Raw genomic sequence first — 22059 nt, forward strand, 5'->3', positions numbered from 1 at the left:
TGCTGTACAGTACCCAGTATCTTGTATATAGCTGTGCTATTGGTGGCTTCTGATCTACTTGGTCTAGGCTTTTGAGAGAGTCTGCATATCAATTACACAGCCTATATATTAAAAAGATTCAGTTTGTGTTTTGAAAAACTTCGAGACATACAATTAATTTTCCCCCTCGTATTAATTAACTAGTGATTTATATGACTACATTTTACTAGGAGTGTACATAAACACCATTCCCACCACCAAAAGACTGTGAGCCATCCCTCCCACCCACTCCCATCCCCCACTTGCCCAGGAAGCTGCATGTCTACCCCTCACCACAGGGTTTTTACTTTGATGCCCTACTTACAATTTGGTCAGGTCCTGCTTTTAGTTTCCCTTTCAGATCTTCTTACTCAACTTCTGTTGATGAGTGGGATCATCCCATACTCATCTTTATCTTTCTAACTTAGCTCACTTAACATAATTCCTTCTATCTCTGTCCAAGATGGGTCAGAGAAGGTGGGTTCATAGCTCTTGATAGCTGCATAGTATTCCATTGTATATATATACCACGGCTTTCTCAGCCACTCGTCTGTTGTTGGGCACCTGGGTTGCTTCCAAGTTTTAGCTATTATGAATTGTGCTGCTATGAACATAGGAGTACACACCTCTTTTTGGTTGGGTGTTATGGAGTCCTTGGGGTATAACCCCAGGAGAGGAATTACTGGATCATATGGAAGGTCCATGTCTAGCCTTCTGAGAGTTTTCCAAACTGCTCTCCACAGAGGCTGTACCAATTTATACTCCCACCAGCAATGTAAAAGGATTCCTCTGTCCCCACAACCTCTCCAGCATTTGTTGCTGCTGTCCTTTTTGATGTATGCCATTCTTACAGGAGTGAGGTGGTATCTTAGTGTTGTCTTAATTTGCATTTCGCTGACAATCAGAGACCTAGAGCAGTTTTTCATATGTTTGTTGGCCTTTTGGATCTCCTCTGAGGTGAATGTTTTGTTCATATCCCCTGCCCATTTTTGGATGGGGTCATTTGCTTTTTTGGTGCTAAGTTTGCTGAGCTCTTTATATATTTTGGTGATTAGTTTCTTGTCTGATGTCTGGCATGTGAAGATCTTCTCCCATTCGGTGAGGGGTCTCTTTGTTTGTGTGATAGTTTCTTTGGATGTGCAGAAGCTTTTCAATTTGATGTAGTCCCATTGGTTTGTTTCTGCTTTAGTCTTCCTTGCAACTGGGTTTGATTCATCAAAGATGTCCTTGAGGTGTAGGTGGGAAACTGTTTTACCAATGTTTTCCTCTAAGTATTTGATTGTTTCTGGTCTGACATCTAGGTTTTTGATCCATTTGGAGTTGATTTTTGTTTCTGGTGAGATACAGTGGTTCAATTTCATTCTTCTGCATGTTTTCGATGTTGTTTATTTCTGCTCGAACTTTAGTGATTTCTGTCCTTCTGGTTGCTTTAGGGTTCCTTTGTTCCTCTTCCTCTAAGTCCTTTAGGTGTGTAGTAAGGTCGTTCATTTGAGCTTCTTCTTGGTGTTTAATATGTGATTGTATGGCTATAAGTTTCCCTCTCAATACTGCTTTAGCTGTGTCCCAAATATTTTGATAGGTTGTGTCTTCATTTTCATTTGTTTCCAGGAACATTTGAATTTCCTGCTTGAGTGAATCTCTGACCCAGTGGTTCTTAAGGAGTATGTTGTTTAGTTTCCAAATTCTGTGACTTTTAATAATTTTCTGTTTGTTGTTAAATGTTAGTTTTACTCCACTGTGGTCTGAGAAGATGCTTGGGATGATTTCAATGTTCTTGAATTTATTGATGCTGTCTTTGTGGCCTAACATGTGGTCTATCCTTGAGTATGTGTTATGAGGATTTGAAAAGGTATATTCCAGTTTTTTGGGGTGAAGGACTCTGAAAATGTCCAAGAGGTCTAGTCTGTCAATCTCTTCATTCAATTCTCTTGTATCTTTGTTGGTTCTCTGCTTTGTTGATCTAAGTGTGAGAGCGGGGTATTGAAGTCTCCCACTATTATTGTATTACTATTGATGTATTTTTGAAATTCTTTCAGTAAGTGCTTGATGTATTTAGATGTTCCCTCATTGGTTGCATAGATGTTAATAATTGTTAAGTCTTCTTGGCTGATTGATCCTCTAATCATTATGTAATGTCCTTGCCTATCTTTTATTACTTTATTTAATTTAAAATCTATCGTGTCTGAGATGAGAATGGCTGTTCCTGCCCTTTTTTGTGGTCCATTGGCCTGTATGATAGTTTTCCATCCTTTCACTTTAAGTCTGTGTTTATCTTGTTGTGACAGATGGGATTCTTGCAAGCAGCATATGGTTGGATTATGTTTTCTTATCCATCCCCCAATTCTGTGCCTTTTGATGGGTGAGTTTAAGGCATTGACATTTATTGATAATATGGATTTAATGTATTGTAGTGCCATTGTTCAAAAAAAATTTTTTGTTGTTGTTTGCTCTGATATATTGCCAGTATTATCGTGATGTTCTTGTTTATAAGAGGTCTTTCAGAACCACTTTCAGGGCCGGTTTGGTGATGGTTGCCTCCTTTAACTGTTGTTTGTTTAAGAAGGTTTTGATCCCTCCATCTAGTTTGAATGAAAGTCTACCAGGATATATTATCCTTGGTCGAAACCCTTTTTCATTCAGGGCTCGATAGATATCTTGCCATTCTCTTCTGGCTTTTAGAGTTTGAGTGGAGAAGTCTGCAGATAATCTTATGGGTTTTCCCTTGTATGTGACTTTTTGTTTCTCTCTTGCAGCCTTCCGGATCCTTTCTTCATCCTTACTTCTTCTCATTGTGACTATGATGTGTCTTGGTGTCTTCAGGTCTGGGTTGATTCTGTTTGGTACTCTCTGGGCCTCTTGAATCTTGATGTCCTTTTTGTTATTCAGGACTGGGGAGTTTTCTTCTATTATTTCCTCTAGAATGTTTGCTTCCCCTTCCTCTCTTTCTTCCTCTGGCAGGCCAATTATACGAATGTTACGTCTTTTGAGATCATCCCATATGTCTCTGTAGTTGTTTTCAGTGTCTCTCAATCTCTTTTTCAGCTCTTTCACCTCTTTCTTAGTTTTCTCTAACTCATCCTGTCTGACTAATTCTGTTTTCTGCTTCTGTTAGTCTGCTTTCCCTTGCCTCAGCTTCTTTCTTCATTACATCTATTTCAGCTTTCAGTTTTCTAATTGCCTCAAGATAATCAGTATTTTCCTTGGGGGTCTCAACTGTTGTTTCCCTAATGCTGCCATTCCTTTCCTCCAATGTTGTTTTCATTTCTGTGATTAATAAGTTTATTATTGCTTGCATACTTTTCTTATCTATGGTTACTTCTGGCTGATTTGTAGTTTCTTCTGGGCTCTTGTCTTCATTCACTGGAGTAGCAGTTTTATTTGTTTTTGATCTACCCATTTTTTTGATTTATGTGTTTCTTTTTTAATGCTCTGTTTTTCCTCAGTTGTTGTGTCTTGAGTACAAGCAACACTGTACTAAATATACCTTTATGACAGTTGCACTCACCAGCCTCAGGAATTACAATAGCAACTGAAGCAAGTATTGAAGCAGTTCAATCACTACCAGTTAGCCAAACAATGTCTCCAGTCCATGAAAAAATAGTAACCAAATCCCAGTGAAGAAGAAAGAGAAAAGAAAGAAGGGATAGCAATAATAGACAGTTATGCGAATCTACTATCCAATGTATATTCTAGGGCTAACAAGAGGGGAAAAGGAAGTAGAGCAGAGATACACACATAGAGAGTCCACTCTGAGTCAGATTTCTTCCCCAAAGTTATTCACAAATTCAGAAAGGCAAAGAAGAAGGAAGGAAGAAGTGTATGACAAGATTAAAAACAAAAAGGAAAGAAAAAGAGATATTAAAGATAAGAAAAAGTGCTGTAATTAAAGAGAAGTGAAAGGAAAGGTTTTTTTGATTACTTTATTTTTAATTTAATTTAGTTTTTTAATTAGCTAGGAGGAGGAGGGAGCGGAGAGTCTGTAGAGGAGTTAGGAGTAAGGAGACAAGTTCCTCCCACAATAGATAAGATGCCCACTACCCTAGCAATAAAAGATACCCTAAGAGTTAATTCTGATCAACCTAAAGGGGGGAAGATATATGCCTTAATATAATATTAATAATAAAATAGAGCTGGGTAAAAAAAAAAAAAACCCTGTCCTTGTCCCAGATTACCTCAAACCTCATGATCAGAGGCAGCTGATTGTTAAGAATGAGAAAAAAAAAAAAAACACCTCAGGACTAGACAAGGATAGCTGAAATATACAGTTATGCAAGTCTACTAATCTACTATCCACTGTATATTCTAGGGGTAGCTAAAGGAGGAAGGGAAGTTGAGCAGAGACACTCGCAGTGAGTGTCCACACTGAGTCAGAATTCTTCCCCAAAATAATTCCCAAATGTGTATCAGTGAATTCAAAAAAGCACACTGTTTGGTGGTGTGGGGATGGGGCCTGTGGCTTTGGAAGCTGTAGGATTAAGGAAGAAAGGATGCCAAGAATGAGAAAAAGAAAAAAAAGAGAGAGAGAAAAATGAAAAAGATAAGAAAAAGAACAGTCATAAAAGAGCAGTGAAAGAAAAGTTTATTTATTTATTTATTTTTAATTTTTTAATTAGCTATGTGGGGTGAGGTGGGGGGGTTGGCTACTTAGAAAGAAAAAAGGCCAGAGGTTTCAGCAGGGGAGTCTGCTAGGAGCTGGTCCCCAGGGACTGGTTATAGGGGGGGGAGGGAAGGAGGTGTGCTTAATAATTAAAAGGAAAAAATTTATTTTCCCTTTTTTTCTACTCTATTTCTTAACCCAAATCAAGTTATAGTCACCTCCTTGGTGTCACTGCTAGGACCCCTTATTGACTGGCCTACTAAAGGCAGAAAATCCTACCATTTCCAGAAGATGTGGTCAGAGCTCAAGCCACTAGCAGCTTCTCAGTCCGCCATCTTCCGGGAACCCTCAAATCTTTATCTGCAATATTCTTGCCTTTACATTCATGACTAGTCAACAATTTGTTCTGCTTTATATCTTAATTCATTATTCAGCCACCAGGTTCCAGATGCTACAATGATGCCAACTGGACTCCCATAGGCAGATAACCCAACCAATGTGTCCTGGAGCCCAGCTTCCCCAGAGTTCTGCCCCACTAGGGAAAGAGAGAGACAGCCTGGGAGTATGGATCTGCCAATGCCCATGTTCAGTGGGGAAGCAATTACAGAAGCCAGACCTTCCACCTTCTGCAACCCCATAATGACCTTGGGTCCATACTCCCAGGGGGAAAAAGAGTAGGAAAGCTATCAAGGGAGGGATGGGATACAGAGTTCTGGTGGTGGGAATTGTGTGGAGTTGTATCCCTATTATCCTATTGTTTATTTATTCTTATAAATAAAAATTTGTTAATAAATAAATAAATTTAGATGAAAAAGAGTGCTTCCAGGGCCAGGTGGTGGCACATTCCGTTAAGCTCATATATTACAGTGCACAGGACCCAGGTTCAAACTCCGGTCCCCACCTGTATGAGGAAAGCTGCACAAGTAGTGAAGTGGTGTTGCAAGTGTCTTTCTGTCTCTGTCCCTTTCTCTCTTACCCCTACCCTCTCAATTTCTCTGTGTCTCTATCAAATAAATTTAAAAGAGAGAGAGAGAGAGAGAGAGAGAAATAGGGAGGAAAAAGCTGCCAATATTTTCCTCTAAGTTTTTATAGTTTCTGATCTAACATCTAAGTCCTTGATCCATTTGGAGTTTACTTTTGTGTCCGGTGAAATGTAGTGGTTCAGTCTCATTTTTCTGCACGTTCTAACCCAATTTATCCAACACCATTTGTTGAAGAGACTCTCCTTTCTTCATTTAGTAGTTTGGGCTCCCTTGTCAAAAATTACATGACCATAGGTTTGGGGGCTTAATTCTGAGCTCTCAATTCTGTTCCACTGGTTAGTACCAGGCAGTTTTCATTACAATGGCCCTATAATATAATTTGAGCATCCCCAGTTCTGTTTTTTCCCCTCAAGATTGTTTTGGAAATGCTGGGTATTTTTTGGTTCCAGATAAATATTTGTAGTTTTTGTTCAATTGTATTAAAAAAATTGAGTGGGACTTTGATGGATATTATATTAAATTTGTATAGGGCTCTGGGTAGGATATTCATCTTGATGACATTAACTCTTCCAGTCTATGAACACGGAATATCTTTCCATTTCCTTGTGTCTTTTCCTATTTTCTTAAATAGTAATTCAGTTTTCAGCATACAAGTCTTTCACTGCTTCTGCTAGGTTAGTTCGTAGATATATATATATATATATATATTTTTTTTTTTTTTGCTGCAGTAGTAAGTGTGACTGACATACAGATTTCTATTTCTGACTTATGTTTGCAAGAAGGAATGCCACTTATTTCTGTATGTTAATTTTGTAGTCTGACACTTTACTATATTGCCTGATAATTTCCAGGAGCTTTCTGTTGGATGCTTTAGGTCTTTCTATGTATACTATCATATCATCTGCAAATAGTGACAGTTTGACCACTTCTTTTCCAATCTGTATCCCTTTAATTACTAGTTCTTGCCTAACCACTATTGCAAGAACTTCCAACACTATATTGAATAGTAACAGTGACAGTGGGCAGTCCTGTCTAGTACCTGGTCTAAGTGGGAATGCTTCCAGTTTCTCACCACTGAGTATGATGTTGGCTATAGGTTTATAGTTTATAGGCTCTGCTAGGTAAAATAATTTTCCATATATTCCCAATTTTTATATTATTTTGATCATAAAGTGATGCTGGATTTTTTCAAGGGGTTTCTCTGCATCTATTGAGATAATCATGTGGTTTTTTGTTTTTCTTTTATTGATGTGGTAGGTCCAGAGATTTTAAATTATTATTTAAAAAATAATAATAGAGTTGATATTATATAATAATCACTTTAAATTTATTTATAATGTAATTGGGGCCTCATGCATGTAAATTTTAACCACTCTCAAACTAGTTTTTCTTTTTTTTCCCTAGATATATTTTTTAATTTTTTTATTTGTACAAAGGAAGCATTGACAAAACCATAGGATGAGAAGGGTACAACTCCACACAATTCCCACCACCAGATCTCTGTATCCCATCCCCTCCCCTGATAGTTTTCCTATTCTTTAACCTCCTGGGAGTATGGACCCAAGCTCATTTTTCAACTGAGCTAGACAAAGAAAAAAACATGGTGTGAGACATACAGAGATACCATAGTGCTGAAGGTTCCCTTAGTACTGTGATACTCCCACATGGTGCTGGAGTTTGAACCTGGACCCTGCAAGTGGCAAGGCACACACCCAAACTCCAGCCCTTGTAATAATCATTTGAATAGCTAACATGAGATTCATATCAAGTCAAGCTGTCTTCTATGCTTTCTAAATGATCTGTAGTTAAAATGAGAACAACTATCTTGCTTCTCCCATGCACTCACAGCAGTCAAGTTTTCTAAATGTAGACTACAGTTTAAGGGGTGCATTTTTGAATTGAGTACAAATGCAAGAAATAATTCTTTATTTTGAAACACATTTTACTGTGCAATTGAGGATCTTTTACCTAAATTTCAGTAGGGCTGATTAGTTTGCAATGTAGTGTAGCATGTTAAAAAGTCACTCCCAATAGGAGGCTTCCTTTTTTTTCTTCTAGACATCTTCCATCAATAGCTTATTTTTTTAATTTTTATTAATAAAATGATTATGTTGTTTTATTGTTGTTGTCGTGGAGTAAAACTAACACTGGAGTTACAGTGGAGTAAAACTAACATTTAACAACAAACGGAAAATTATTTAAAAAACACTGCTTTATTAAAAGACACTGTTTATTAAAAGACATTGTTTTATTGTTGTTGTCATGGAGTAAAACTAACATTGGAGTTTACAGTGGAGTAAAACAAACATTTAACAACAAACGGAAAATTATTAAAAGACACAGAATTTGGAAACTAAACAACATGCTCCTTAAGAACCACTGGGTCAGAGACTCACTCAAACAGGAAATTCAAATGTTCATGGAAACTAATGAAAATGAAGACACAACCTATCAAAACATTTGGGACACAGCTAAAGCAGTACTGATAGGGAAACTTATAGCCATACAATCACATATTAAACACCAAGAAGAAGCTCAAATGAACGATCTTACTGCACACCTCAAGGACTTAGAGGAAGAGTAACAAAGGAACCCTAAAGCAACCAGAAGGTCAGAAATCACTAAAGTTCGAGCAGAAATAAACATCAGAAATAAAAGAACCATACAAAAGATCAATGAAGCCAAATGTTGGTTCTTTGAAAGATTAAACAAAATTGACAAACCCCTAGCCATACTCACCAAACAAAAAAGAGAGAAGACTCAAATTAATAGAATTGTAAACGATGCAGGAGATATCACAACTGACACCACAGAAATCCAGAGAATCCTGCGAAACTTCTATAAAGAACTATATGCCACCAAGCTAGAGAATCTGGAAGAAATGGAACAATTCCTAGAAACCTATGCCCTTCCAAAACTGAACCAAGAAGAACTACAAAATCTAAATGCACCAATCACAGACAAAGAAATTGAAACCGTTATTAAGAATCTCCCCAACAGCAAAAGTCCTGGACCAGATGGCTTCACAAAAGAATTCTACAAAACTTTCAGGAAACAGTTAATACCCATACTTCTTAAGCTATTCCATAAGATTGAAGAAACAGGAAGACTCCCTTCCACCTTTTATGAAGCCAACATCACCCTGATACCAAAAGCTGATAGGGACAGAACAAAAAAGGAAAACTACAGACCAATATCTCTGATGAACATAGATGCCAAAATATTAAACAAGATCTTGGCCAACCGGATACAGCAACACATCAAAAAGATTGCTCATCACGACCAAGTGGGATTCATCCCAGGAATGCAAGGCTGGTTCAATATCCGTAAGTCAATCAATGTCATTCACCACATCAATAAAAGCAAAGCCAAAAACCACATGATTATCTCAATAGATGCAGAGAAAGCCTTTGACAAAATCCAACACCTGTTCATGCTCAAAACTCTACAAAAAATGGAAATAGATGGGAAATTCCTCAAGATAGTGGAGTCTATATATAGCAAACCTACAGCCTACATCATACTCAATGGACAGAAGCTGAAAGCATTCCCCCTCAGATTGGGGACTAGACAGGGCTGTCCACTGTCACCGTTACTCTTCAACATAGTATTGGAAGTTCTTGCCATAGCAATCAGGCAAGAGAAAGAAATCAAAGGAATACAGATTGGAAGGGAAGAAGTCAAGCTCTCACTATTTGAGATGATATGATAGTATACATAGAAAGACATAAAGAATCCAGTAGAAAATTACTGGAAGTTAATTGGCAATATAGCAAGGTATCAGGCTACAAAATCAATGTACAAAAATCAGTGGCATTTCTTTATGCAAACATAAAATATGAAGAAGAAGACATCCAGAAATCACTCCCATTTACTGTTTCTGCCAAATCAATCAAATACCTAGGAATAAGGTTGACCAAAGAAGTGAAAGACTTGTATGCTGAAAACTATGAGTCGCTACTCAAGGAAATAGAAACTGATACCAAGAAATGGAAAGATATTCCATGCTCATGGATTGGAAGAATAAATATCATCAAAATGAATATTCTCCCCAGAGCCATATACAAATTTAATGCAATACCCATCAAAGTTCCACCAAGCTTCTTTAAGATAATAGAAAAAACACTACAATCATTTATCTGGAACATGAAAACACCAAGAATTGCCAAAACCATCTTAAGGAAAAGAAACAGAAATGGAGGCATCACACTCCCAGACCTTAAACTATATTATAAAGCCATCATCATCAAAACAGCATGGTACTGGAACAAAAATAGGCACACAGACCAGTGGAACAGAATTGAAAACCCAGAAGTAAATCCCAACACCTATGGGCATCTAATCTTTGATAATGGGGCCCAAAGGATGAAATGGAAAAAGAAGGCTCTCTACAATAAATGGTGCTGGGAAACCTGGGTTGAATCATGCAGAAGAATGAAATTGAACCACTTTATCTCATCAGAAAGAAAAATCAACTCCAAATGGATCAAAGACCTAGATGTCAGACCAGAAACAATCAAATACTTAGAGGAAAACATTGGTAAAACACTTTCCCACATAGACCTCAAGGACATCTTTGATGAATCAAACCCAATTGCAAGGAAGACTAAAGCAAAAACAAACCAATGGGACTACATCAAATTGAAAAGCTTCTGCACATCCAAAGAAACTATTAAACAAACAGAGAGACCCCTCACAGAATGGGAGAAGATCTTCACATGCCATACATCAGACAAGAAACTAATCACCAAAATATATAAAGAGCTCAGCAAACTTAGCACCAAAAAAGCAAATGACCCCATCCATAAATGGGCAGAGGATATGAACAAAACATTCACCTCAGAGGAGATCCAAAAGGCTAACAAACATATGAAAAACTGCTCTAGGTCTCTGATTGTCAGCGAAATGCAAATTAAGACAACACTAAGATACCACCTCACTCCTGTAAGAATGGCATACATCAAAAAGGACAGCAGCAACAAATGCTGGAGAGGATGTGGGGACAGAGGAACCCTTTTACATTGCTGGTGGGAATGTAAATTGGTACAGCCTCTGTGGAGAGCAGTCTGGAAAACTCTCAGAAGGCTAGACATGGACCTTCCATATGATCCAGTAATTCCTCTCCTCGGGTTATACCCCAAGGACTCCATAACACCCAACCAAAAAGAGGTGTGTACTCCTATGTTCATAGCAGCACAATTCATAATAGCTAAAACTTAGAAGCAACCCAGGTGCCCAACAACAGATGAGTGTCTGAGAAAGCTGTGGTATATATTCACAATGGAATAATATGCAGCTATCAAGAGCAATGAACCCACCTTCTCTGACCCATCTTGGACAGAGATAGAAGGAATTATGTTAAGTGAGCTAAGTTAGAAAGATATAGATGAGTATGGGATGATCCCACTCATCAACAGAAGTTGAGTAAGAAGATCTGAAAGGGAAACTAAAAGCAGGATCTGACCAAATTGTAAGTAGGGCATCAAAGTAAAAACCCAGTGGTGAGGGGTAGACATGCAGCTTCCTGGGCCAGTGGGGGGTGGGAGTGGGCGGAAGGGATGGGTCACAGTCCTTTGGTGGTGGGAATGGTGTTTATGTACACTCCTAGCAAAATGTAGACATATAAATCAGTAGTTAATTAATATGAGAGGGGAAAACTCAATTGTATGTCTCAAAGTTTCTCAAAACACAAACTGAATCTTTTTAACATATTGGCTGTGTATTTGATATGCGGACTCTCTCAAAAGCCTAGACCAAGTAGATTAGAAGCATCCAATAGCACAGCTATATACAAGATACTGGATACTGTACAGCAAGCCGTAACAAAAGGACTTTTCAAATTTAACCCAATTACCAAATAATGTGATGATAACATTAACTATTGATTGTCTTTTTGAACCCTAAGACAGCAGGAACCTCACATCTCCACTATAGAGCCTCTACTTCCCCCAGTCCTGGAACCCTTGGATAGGGCCCACTTTCCTGTATGCGTCTCCCAATCCAAACCAAATAATATTGCATCCGCCGATCACAACCTAACCAACGCAATGATTGCCACCTCAACATGCTTCACCATAGACTGTGTCCAGAGACTTCACGTGTGGAATGACAACCCTTCAGCTTCATTACTCGGGTGAGACCTTTCCTTTTATAGTACACTCTAATTTCATCTCAGGTAGTTCACTTTCTAACAAAGTCCCATAACCTAGATATACACCAGTTTCTGTGAGAGAGAGCTTATGTTTACACGTACCCATAAACTACTGCAAAATATATACCTGAAAGCAGAAGTACACTAGAGTTTGCAGTGAGTACCTCCCTAATACTTCCTCTCCACTATTCCAAGCTTGGGATCCATGATTGCTCAACAAATTGTTTGGCTTCGTATGTTAACTCTCTTTTCAATCACCAGGTTCCAGATGCCACCAGGATGCTGGCCAGGCTTCCCTGGATTGAAGACCCCACCAATGTGTTCTGGAGCTCAGCTTCCCCAGAGACACACCTTACTAGGGAAAGAGAGAGGCAGACTGGGAGTATGGACCGACCAGTCAACGCCCATGTTCAGCAGGGAAGCAATTACAGAAGCCAGACCTTCTACCTTCTGCAACCCTCAACGACCCTGGGTCCATGCTCCCAGAGGGCTAGAGAATGGGAAAGCTATCATGGGAGGGGGTGGGTTATGGAGATTGGGTGGTGGGAATTGTGTGGAGTTGTACCCCTCCTACCTTATGTTTTTGTTCATTAATCCTATCTTAAATAAAAAAAATTAAAAAAATGAATATGTTGTTTTATTGTTGTTGTTGGTATTATTATTGTTATTGCTGTCATTGTTGTTGGATAGGACAGAGAGAAATGGAGAGAGGAGGGGAATTCAGAGAGGGGGAGAGAAAGATAAGACACTTTCAGACCTGCTTCACTGCTTGCGTAGCGACCCCCCTGCAGGTGGGGAGATGAGGGCTAAAACTGTGATCCTTACTCTGGTCCTTGCACTTCATGCCATGTGCGCTTAACCAGCTGAGCTACTGCCTGACCCCCACTTTCCTATTCTCTATCCCTCTGGGAATATGGATCCAGGGTCCTTGTGAGTTGCAGAAGGTGGAAGGACTGGCTTCTATAATTGCTTCCCTGTTGAACATGGGTATTGACAGGTCAATCCATACTCCCAGCCTGTCTCTACCCTAGTGGGGCAGAACTCTGGGAAAGCCAGGCTCCAGGACACATTGGTGGGGTCATCTGGCCAGGGAAGTCTGGTTAGCATTATCCTTGTAGGTCTGAGCTCGCATTCTGTGGTCATGAGTAGAAACTTTCCAAACGTTCCAATTTCAGGACCCATTTTCCTCAGGTGGTAGATAGAGTATGTTATTTAGCCTCCCTTCCTGGAGGATGGAACATTCTCTACCGTTGTTGATCCACACTGAGGGCAGGGTCCTGTGGGGGCCACAAAGGGGTCCATTGTGTTGTTCATGATGGAGAAGACAATGTGACAATGGAGAAAGGGATCTATCTGAGGTCTAGGCTCATCACGTCTGTGTGGGAATCCCAGGACTCCCTGACTAGGGCCCCCGCTGATGGGGTGGCCTGATAGTGACTAAAGAGTCATCATTAAAGTATGCCAGTCTCTTATTATTATTCAGTTTTTGCAGTACTTACTTTGATATGGTTAGCTTTGGAGTGACTGAGAGAAGTGTAATAGGAAGTAGGTAAGTGTTGGTATGCATGAGACCCCTTCTGTTTCATTTGGTTTAAATTGCCCCTGCTTAACACTATTCTATTTAGATAACCACTGTTAACAAGTTCCACCTCCCTCCAGGGCATTTGTGGTTCAGTGATAGGATTCTCGCCTGCTCCACCCCCTCCTTGTCACACCCTGATCCCTTCTTTGTCACACTCTGATTTTCACCAGTCACTTTTCTCTCCACCCTCTCTATGTTACATCCTGTTTCCACCCTACTTGGCAAGTATATATAAAGACAGCATTGTGAGCTGTACTGTACTGTACCTTGAGTTTAGCTTAGCTCGTCTTAGATTGTGCTGCGTCCTGCATGAATAAAGAGATACTGCGTGCAACCCAGCCATGAGTCCCTGGTCGTCTGTTACTCGCCCGTGAAGCCAGCCCGGTGAAAACAACCTAACCCGGCGAAAACAACAGGTAAGGAGGGTATCTATGTCTAAGTAGAAACTATTTCATTAGGAACTTTATGGTATCTTTTTAGGTCTTTCTACTTGCTTGCTTCATTTATTGTCTCACTGCAGACTATTGTGTATTTTTGCTTTCAGGTAAATACTTTGCCCTAATTTATGGATACATGTGAAAATATGCCCTATCTCATGGGACCTGGTCTATATCTAGGTTTTAACACTGGCTGCAAGCTATAGACCAATTTCTCTCCTCTCCGTGTGTTACAAACTCCTTGAGAGGCTGCTTCTGTCACGTATTTCTCCTCTTACAGAGAAATTCCTATCACCCGCCCAAGCTGGTTTCCGCCCAGGAAGATCTACCTGCGAACAAGCCCTGGCCCTCTCAACTTACATTGAAAATGGATTCCAGAAGAAGTTAAAGATGGGTGCTGTCTTTGTTGATCTCACAGCAGCCTATGACACGGTCTGGCACCGTGGTCTCCTAGTCAAGATCTCAAGATGCCTGCCTCCATGGGTGGCCAACACTATATCGTTTCTTCTCCAAAACAGAAGATTCCGGGTGCATCTGGGTGACAAGTCTAGCAGATGGAGACTTGTCTCAAGTGGCCTCCCCAAGGGCTCTGTTCTGGCTCCTACGCTATTTAATATTTACATCAATGACCTTCCAGAAACTTCTTCAAGGAAGTTCATCTACGCCGATGACATCTGCTGTGCAACTCAGGCATCCAAGTTTGACATCCTCGAGGAAACACTCACAAAAGACATGTCTCTGATATCTGATTACTGTAAAAAATGGTGACTAACCCCTAGCGCTGCAAAAACGGTATCATCTGTTTTCCATCTACACCATGCCTCGGCCTCAAGTGAGCTTAATGTGCAGCTTGGCGGTACGAGAATCTGGCATGAAGCCCAGCCAGTCTATCTTGGCGTTACTCTCGATCGCACCCTGTCATTTCACAAACATCTCATAAAAACTGCAGCAAAGGTGGGCGCGAGGAATAACATCATTGCAAGACTGGCCAGCTCCTCATGGGGCACAAGTGCTTCCACACTATGATCATCATCTCTGGCATTATGCTATTCCACTGCAGAATACTGTGCCCCAGTATGGTTCCGTAGCCCCCATGTCCACTTGGTCGATTCCAAATTATATTCCTCCATGAGGATAATTTCTGGAACCATCCGTTCCACCCTGGTTCCATGGCTGCCAGTTCTTAGCAACATCGCCCCGCCAGATATTCGTCGGGATGCAGCATCATCTAAGTTCATTTCCCACGTCTACGCTCAACCGGACCTGCCAATATACGCGGATATCTTCGCCCACCCTGTCCAACGCTTGACGTCTCGTCATCCAATCTGGTCCCCTATGCCTACACTGAACTTCTCTGTTCCAGACTCTTGGAAACAGAGTTGGCAGTCAGCTGAGGTAAAGAACAAACACCTCATCACAGACCCCTGCAACCGTCAACCCAGCTTTGACCTAGCACGTTATGATTGGGCTCTCCTCAATCACTATCGAACAGGCCATGGCCGATGCGCCACTATGTTCCATAGCTGGGGAGCCAGAGATGACCCGAACTGCCCCTGTGGCTCCAGACAGACTATGACCCACATAGTCAACGACTGCTACCTCTCCAGATTCAAAGGAGGTCTCAAAACTTTACATCAGTCTCAACCTGATGCTGTTGACTGGCTACGGAAGAAGGGCAAATGCTAGAAGAAGAAGAAGGGGACTTGTTAGGAAGAAAACCACCCTAAATGAAATTAGAGAATCCTATGAGAAAGGAAAGGTCTCACTAGAATAATAAGGCTGAAGGGTTGACATTCCATGCCTGATGTCTCTGGACACAGTCTGAAGTGAAGCATGCCAAGGCGGTACTCCTTGCATTGATTAGGTTGGGATCAGCAGACGCAGTATCTATGTTTAAGAGGCATCTTTAATGATACAAATCCAATTGCAAGTAAGACAAAAAAACCTATGCAACCACATCAAATTGAAAAGCTTCTGTACAGCAAAAGAAACAACTACCCACACAAAGAGATGCTTTTTTTCCCCCTCCAGGGTTATTGCTGGGGCTCAGTGCCTGCACTATGAATCCACTGCTCCTGGAGGCTATTTTCTCCCCTTTTGTTACCCTTGTTTGTCGTATGCTTTACATTGAACTCAGAACAGCCAGCGAGAAGAGCCAGCGGGTGGGAGGCGAGGCGCGGAGCTGCTGTTTCCACCTGGTTAAACAGCCAGCCAGCCTGCTGCGCTCAGACAACCCCGCACACCGCGCCTGCAGCCCCGCAGCCCCACAGCCCGCAGGAGGCCGACGCCAGCACACAAGAGCCCCTGGAGCCCGAGGCCAACACGCAAGAGCCCGAGGCCAACCCACAGGAGCCGGCTCTCCACCGCGTTTTGCAGGGCACTGGACGCGTGATCCCTCCACACTGCTCGGCCACTGCGAGCAGGGCAGCAGACATGGCAGGGCCATGGGGCAGGGCCGCGGCGGCCTATCATGGCCGCCACCCCTGGGCACCTAGGCCCACGCCTTCTACAAAGCTGGCCTGCCTGCCCTCTTTCTATGAATTCTGGAACCATCCTGGGCCTCCCGGACCCCTGGGCTCCCTGCCGAAACTGGGCACACGAGATCTCCAGCTGCCGGTCCGGTCTGAAGGCAGACAAGCTGGAGTACGCAGAGATTTGTGCAGAGATCGCAACCTGCAATTCCTAGAAGTGGAGCTGCGCGGGAAGCCACCTCCGGATGGTGAACCCCCCCCCCAACAACTAAGACAGTACAGATTTAAATTCGTGTTTAAAATGACATGTCTTCATAACAAAGGTTTCTCTCCTTGTGTATTAATGACCATGTTTATGTGTATGTTTAAAATTTGGTAAACAGTAGCTTTAAGGCTAAATTCTTACTAGTCAAAGTTGAATGAAAAAGGTTTTCAATGTAATTCTCATAAAGATAAAATTAACTTACATTTAAAGTCTAAGGTAAAAATTAGTTAACAATCAATATATTTTAACTAAGTTGGTCTAAACAAAAGGTTAAATAGACTTGTTGATATGTAAAACTCTCCATTTACTTCTCTATTAGAAATGGTAGATCGCACAATGGCTATGCTAATTATTCTCATGCCTGAGGTTTCCTCTCCGGCCCACACCTAGGGTGTGTCTCCATCTTGAATGGGTGTAACAAAAGGTTAAAAGACGTTGTTGATATGTAAAAGTCTCAAATTCCTTCTCTATTAGAAACGTTGGATCGTGCAGTAGATATGCTAATAACAAGTTTTGTTTCATAGTAAGTAAATTGCAGCCAGCTGCCTTTGGGACTCTAGGCCGTTCCCCGCCCCCATCCAAATGCCCGTCGAGGCAAGTAGCCCCCCAGAGGCTAGAAATGTTTTTTATTAAGCTGATAAAGTTTAGCCCACAGAGGCAGATATGGCCCCCTCAGGCCTTCCCTTGGCAACATGCTGGTTTTTGTTATATATGTTTCTGTTCACCCCACACCCTTGATACTATAGTCATTTAGTTAAAAAGAAAAGGGGGAATTGTCGTATGCTTTACATTGGTTTGTCCTAGCCCTCCCCCGCCAAGAGAATTGTATCAGTCCAGTTAATTTCGCGGGCCCGCTTGGCCCCGCCCCAAGGAACCCCGGGAGAGGGTTCCTGAGTTCAAGAGTGCCAGAGTTTTCAGAGGGTTCCCCAGTACGAGAGTTCCAGAGTTCCAGAGTTGGAGAGTTCCTGAGTTCAAGAGTAAGAGAGAGTGTTTGTGCCGCCGCAAAGAGACAGCAGAGTTCTGTTTGGTGATTAGTTTGTCTTAGTTTATGAATCGTTGTTCCTGAATAAAGAAATACAGCTTCCCTGCCCAGCCATTGTCTCCGCGTCTCTGTTACCTGCCCGTGAAGCTAGACCCGCCCGGCAAGAGCCTCCGGAATTTTAACACTTGTTGTTTATTGTTGTTATTGTTATTGCTCTCATTGTTGTTGGATTAGAGAGAGAGAAATCACGAGAAGAGGGGCAGACAGAGAGGAGGAGAGAAAGATAGACACCTTCAGATCTGCTTGGGGCTCAAACTGGGCTCCTTATGCCGGTCCTTGTGCTTTGTGCCATGTGCACTTAACCTGCTGCCCTACTGCCCAGTCCGAGACTATTTTTTTTAAATATTAACTTTATTTATTAGATAGAGATAGCCAAAATCTGAAGTGAGAGGGGGAGAGAGAGTGGGAGAAAGAATGAGAGACACCTGCATTCCACTTGTGAAGCTTTCTCCCTGCAGGTGGGGATGAGGGGCTTGAACCTGGGTATTTCCGTAGTGTAATAGATGAGCTTAACCAGGTGCATCACCAGCTGGCCCCTACAAAGCAACGATTTACAGAATTGGAGAAGATCTTTTTGTTTGTTTGTTTCCCGAGTTACTGCTAGGGCTTGGTGCCTGCACTATGAATCCTCTGCTCCTGGAGGCCATTTTTCCCGTTTTTGTTGCTCTTGTTGTTTTTATTGTTATTGTTGTTATAGATGTTGTTGTTGTTGGATAGGACAGAGATAAATAGAGAGAGGAGGGGAATACAGAGGGGGGAGAGACAGATAGACACCTGCAGACCTGCTTCACCACTTGTGAAGTTACCCCCCTGCAGGTGGGGGTTAGAGAAGATATTTACATGCCAAACATCAGACAAAAGACTAATAACCAAAATGTGTCTTTGCTCAACAATGTCAGCAGCAGAAGCAGCAACAAGAACAACAACAAAAAATGACCACATCCAAAAGTGGGGAAAAGTTATGAATAGAATATTCACCACAGATGGGTTCCCAAAGGCCAACAGACATATGAAAAAATGCTCCAAGTCATTGTCAGAGAAATGCAATAAAGGCAACAATGTGATACCACTTCACTTCTGTGAGAATGTCATACATTAGAAAGGACAATAACAGCACATGCTGGAGAGGTTGTGGGTCCAAAAGAACCCCCTGCACTGCTGGTGGGAATGTAAATTGGTCCTACATATACACATGTATTCATAAATTTGAGGCAACTATATATCTAAAAGTAAAAAATTTTAATAGTTCTCTGTGATTAGATTTAGAACTAACTAGTTTGACAATCTAGTAGAAAGAACTCAAGAAGTCACCATAAATATTCTAATCAAATATTTATTACTTAGGCTTAGACACATTCCTCTCCTATGCCCTACTTCAATGCCCTTGACTATTATATCCATTCAACTAATTATACAATAGAAGGTAAGCTATATTTCTTAATCTCTTCTGATAGCATTATTGTCACCCCTTGATAATCTTTAGAACAATGTGTACAGTTGGACAAGAGATATGCTAGAAAAATATTTGTCAATTAAAGTGTAATTGTTGGGAGTCGAGCAGTAGCGCAGCGGGTTAAGTGCATGTGGAGCAAAGCAAACCCCTGGCTCCCCACCTGCAGGGGAGTCGCTTCACAGGCGGTGAAGTATGTCTGCAGGTATCTATCTTTCTCTCCTCCTCTCTGTCTTCCCCTCCTCTCTCCATTTCTCTCTGTCCTATCTAACAACGACATCAATAACAACAACAATAATAACTACAACAATAAAAAAGCTTAAATTATAATTGTTGTCTCCATGACAACCTTAATTAGAATCACCAAACAAGTAAACCCAGTAAAACTCAAAGTTAACTTAGACCTCACTAAAACCCTAAGTTTATTTCCTCCCTAACTTGAGGCCAGAGCCCACAAACCGAATACTAGTCTGGACACAACAAATGACACAGAGCACTTTAACAACTGGGAAAAAGCCTAAGCTTATCAGGTAATGATGGGGCTACAAAAGATGGAAAAAGGCAAGAGACTGGCTTACTGAATGATAGCCTTTTTGGTCACTACCAGGCCACCCTATCACCTGGGGCCCTAGCGAATCCTTGGATTCCCCCATAGATACAATGGGCCCATACCTCTAATAGACTCCTCTCTCAATCACTGGTCACTTCCATCAGGAACCATCATCATAAGCCCTCTTGTGGGCTTCTTCAGGACCAAACCCTCACTATAAACTACAAATGTTAAGGACTGTCTCACTTTTTGAAGGAAGGCTAAGTTATTCTACTTTTATACATGAGAAAACCATGTGAAATGAGTGCAGCCTAGAATGTTCCCAGCTGTGAAATTGGATTACAAACACAGACTGACAGGGACTCAGAGGTTACACAGGCTCCTGTGCTAAATATGAATATACATGGGCCCTGGGTCAGATTGATGTGGTAAACAGTTGATTATATTTATATATTTTCTTTAAGTTTGGGAGCTACTGTCAGCCCTGATCCAGCTTTCTAGTCCTATCTCAACTCTGACAATGTTGTCCCAGACAATTTTGGTCCATATTCCTAGAGGAGTAGATGTTAAGGGAAGATGGCCAGAGGGCTCTGAACTCCAATTCCATCAGGACCTGGAAAGAGAGGGTGGTAGGGGAAAGGCACTACAAAGTAGTAGGTGTGAATTAGAAAGGAAGTGAAGGCAGGACCATTGGAAAAAAATGGGCAAATATATGAAAATATAGATAAATAGTTACAGAAATAATAGTCAGCCCATATCTGTGATCTTAGAAGAACTAACACAGTTTCTAGTACAGAGAGTGGGGACACAGAACTCTGGTGGTAGGAAAAATGTGGAATTATACCCCTGTTATCTTATAAATTTGTAAATTAATATTAAATCACTAATTAAAAAGATTTATTGGGGAGTCAGTCAGTAGTGCAGCAGATTAAGCAGACATGGCACAAAGCGCAAGGACCTGCGTAAGGATCCAGGTTTGAGCCTCCAGCTCCCCAACTGCAGGGGAGTCGCTTCACAGGCAGTGAAGCAGGTCTGCAGGTGTCTATCATTCTCTCCCACTCTCTGTCTTCCCCACCTCTCTCCATTTCTCTCTATCCTATCTAACAATGATGACATCAATAACAACAACAACAACTACAACAACAATAAAAAACAAGGGAAATAAAAGGGAAAATAAATAAATAAATAAATAAATAAAAATGGGTTTTTTTTGTAGTCTTCAGATATTTAGATTATTTTATTCATTGGCTGATTTCTTTTTTTTTTAATTTTTTATTTAAGAAAGGATTAATGAACAAAAACATAAGGTAGGAGGGGTACAACTCCACACAATTCCCACCACCCAATCTCCATAACCCACCCCCTCCCATGATAGCTTTCCCATTCTCTAGCCCTCTGGGAGCATGGACCCAGGGTCGTTGAGGGTTGCAGAAGGTAGAAGGTCTGGCTTCTGTAATTGCTTCCCTGCTGAACATGGGCGTTGACTGGTCAGTCCATACTCCCAGTCTGCCTCTCTCTTTCCCTAGTAAGGTGTGTCTCTGGGAAGCTGAGCTCCAGGACACATTGGTGGGGTCTTCAATCCAGGGAAGCCTGGCCAGCATCCTGGTGGCATCTGGAACCTGGTGATTGAAAAGAGAGTTAACATACGAAGCCAAACAATTTGTTGAGCAATCATGGATCCCAAGCTTGGAATAGTGGAGAGGAAGTGTTAGGGAGGTATTCACTGCAAACTCTAGTGTACTTCTGCTTTAAGGTATATATTTTGCAGTAGTTTATGGATACGTGTGCACATAAGCTCTCTCTCACAGAAACTGGTGTATATCTAGGTTATGGGACTTTGTTAGAAAGTGAACTACCTGAGATGAAATTAGAGTGTACTATAAAAGGAAAGGTCTCACCCGAGTAATGAAGCTGAAGGGTTGTCATTCCACACGTGAAGTCTCTGGACACAGTCTGAGATGAAGCATGTTGAGGTGGCAATCATTGCGTTGGTTAGGTTGTGATCGGCGGATATTTGGTTTGGATTGGGAGACGCATACGGGAAAGTGGGCCCTATCCAAGGGTTCCAGGACTGGGGGAAATAGGGGCTCTATAGTGGATATGTGAGGTTCCTGCTGTCTTAGGGTTCAAAAAGACAATTGATAGTTAATGTTATCATCACATTATTTGGTAATTGGGTTAACTTTGAAGAGTCCTTTTGTTATGGTTTGCTGTACAGTATCCAGTATCTTGTATATAGCTGTGCTATTGGATGCTTCTAATCTACTTGGTCTAGGCTTTTTTTTTATTCGTTTATTCATTATGAGTTTCCCTCTCAATACTGCTTTAGTTGTGTCCCAAATATTTTCATATAGCTGCATACTATTCTATTGTGTATATATACCACAGCTTTCTCAGTCATTTATCTGTTGTTGGGAACCTGGGTTGCTTCCAGATTTTAGCTAACTGTTTTGCTATAAATATAGGTGTACACATATATTTTTGGTTGGATGTTATGGAGTCCTGGGGTATAT

The sequence above is a fragment of the Erinaceus europaeus genome, chromosome 9, assembly GCF_950295315.1.
Source record: "Erinaceus europaeus chromosome 9, mEriEur2.1, whole genome shotgun sequence".
Lineage (NCBI taxonomy): Eukaryota > Metazoa > Chordata > Mammalia > Eulipotyphla > Erinaceidae > Erinaceus > Erinaceus europaeus.